The sequence below is a fragment of the Pseudopipra pipra genome, chromosome 3 (genome assembly GCF_036250125.1).
Source record: "Pseudopipra pipra isolate bDixPip1 chromosome 3, bDixPip1.hap1, whole genome shotgun sequence".
Classification (NCBI taxonomy): domain Eukaryota; kingdom Metazoa; phylum Chordata; class Aves; order Passeriformes; family Pipridae; genus Pseudopipra; species Pseudopipra pipra.
The window spans coordinates 35,467,988-35,470,221 of NC_087551.1; positions in this window are offsets into that span (position 1 = coordinate 35,467,988).

Here is a 2,234-nt window from a genome sequence, read left to right on the forward strand (position 1 = left end):
ATGAGCAGGGGACTGCCTGAAGCTACCAGTGCTGTGTTTGAGATCACACCCCTCTCTGGTTCTTATGCTGTGCCTCCTTCAGGGTTTTAATTTGAATCCAAACCACTCTTTTGAAGTCATTCCCACAGTCATTCCCAACTAACTACTGAGCTTTGACATGCTTTGTGAAACAGTCTGAGTTCATCACTGGTTCTCCTTCAGATGAAACTATGCCAGAAGATGCACTCCATAAATGCCCCTGTTGCTAATGTCTTCAACTCATGGGATCAGAGAAAGCTTGAAGTAATCCCTATGAAACATGCATATTATGGTTGACAGGTTCTCATATTCATCTGTTTTGTTACAGAGACATTTGTTTTGTACTGCACTTCTTCCTAATTCAGATACAGATGTAGATTTCTAAAATCTGCCTTACAGGCACCTTCCTCCACTGATGGCGCACAGCCAGGAACTACTGCTTGAACACAGGTGCCAATGCCACTAGCCTGTGATCATCTATATATTTTATGGCTGGTATACCTGGCACAGTTCTGGTCCAGCCCTCTTTCCTTCACAGGTGGGAGATGGCATGTACCAGAGACTGCACCCAGCAGGTAGCTTGCAAGCCGACATACATCTTCTGTGGGGGAAGAGTGCTCTGGCATGTGGCTGACAGCCATAGTATGTCACGTATCTCTGAGGCCAAAAAAATCTTGACCTGTTTTACTTACTGCAACAAACATGACCTAAGTGACTACAGCACTCTGCAAGGATAAGGGAGAAATTGTCTCCGACTGAAAGAGCTCTGCTCCTCTAAGTAGCTGCCCTATGGAATAGCCAGCATAACAGAACAAGTGCCTCCTGGACTACAGGATAGACTACAGCTGATGGTTTGGTCTCCCTCTGCAGGAAGAGAATCCCTGTAAACAGAAGAGGCAACTGAACCCAAGTCTCCCACATCCTAAATCAGTGCATTCACCACTCAGACCTTGGATAAAAATCAATTACCACCTATGCTCCAGAAGAGCATGTTGTGCGGCGTCCAATCCTTTGCGGAGCTGCATCCAACTGTTTTCTCAATGAAGCTGCAAAATGAACGAATGCAACTGTAATTTATGGCCTTGGGGTGATATGCTGAGGCCAGTAACAATACAAAGTTTAATGTCCTGTTAGCCCTTCTGCAGTAATTCAGCACCCTGATAATCCTTACCGAATGAAGAGCCATGGGGAAATAGGCAAGGAAAAGCCTAATTCCTGACCTGTAGTTTTAGGCAAACTGTTGTCACAACTACTGTGGCTGAGACCAAAGGGTTTCTGAGCATACCCCAAAACTAGCACTTACATTAGGACCATCCTCTAAAACTTGGGGCACTTAAAGGGTTTAAGCACGCTCTGGTTTTGCTAAACGTGAGCTGGACTTGTCAGACTTGTCGGTTTTGCGCTCACTGGGTTTCCCTAATTCTACCACTGGCATATCTACATTTGTTTATTTTCACCTGACCTTTGGCACGTCTCCTTTACTCTCTACGTGCCCTCAGTGGAGCGGCACTCCCTGGTACTAGGCGGCTGCCCAGCCCTTGCAGCACAGATCGCCAGGCAAGTCGCGGGGCAGGGTGACACACCGGGGCAGCGGGATGAAATCTCCGCCACTCGCTCCCACCTCGCCAGGAGCGATTGCCGCCCGGGGGAGCCAGCCCCGCACACCTCCACCCTGCTGCCGGCTCACCCCTGCCCAATGCCGACCGTGTCGCATCCGACCCTCCCTCCTCCCTCCACCGCCGCCACTCCCGGGCCGAACCGGGCCGGCGAAGGGAGAGGCCGGCGAGGGCCTCGTCGGTGGTGGGGGACGGGAGGGAGGAAGGAAGGGGCGACAGGGGACAGCTCTTCTCCGGGCGAAACGGGAAAAGAGATGGAGGGGAACAGCTTACCTCTGGGAGAGACGGGTGAGATGAATGGAGGGGAGCATCTACCCTCTGGGAGAAATGGGTGGGATGGATGGAGTGGGGCAGCTTCGCTCCGGGTGGGACGGGTGGGATGGATGGATGGAGGGGGACAGCTCCCCTCCGGACCAGACGGATGGGATGGATGGATGGATGGATGGATGGATAGAGGGGGGCAGCTCCCCTCCGGACCGGACGGGTGGGACGGATGGATGGATGGATGGATGGATGGATGGACGGATGAATGGAGGGGGGCAGCTCCCCTCCGGGCGGGCCGGGGCGCCTCGCCGCGCTGGCCAGAGGGGCTGCGCTCTC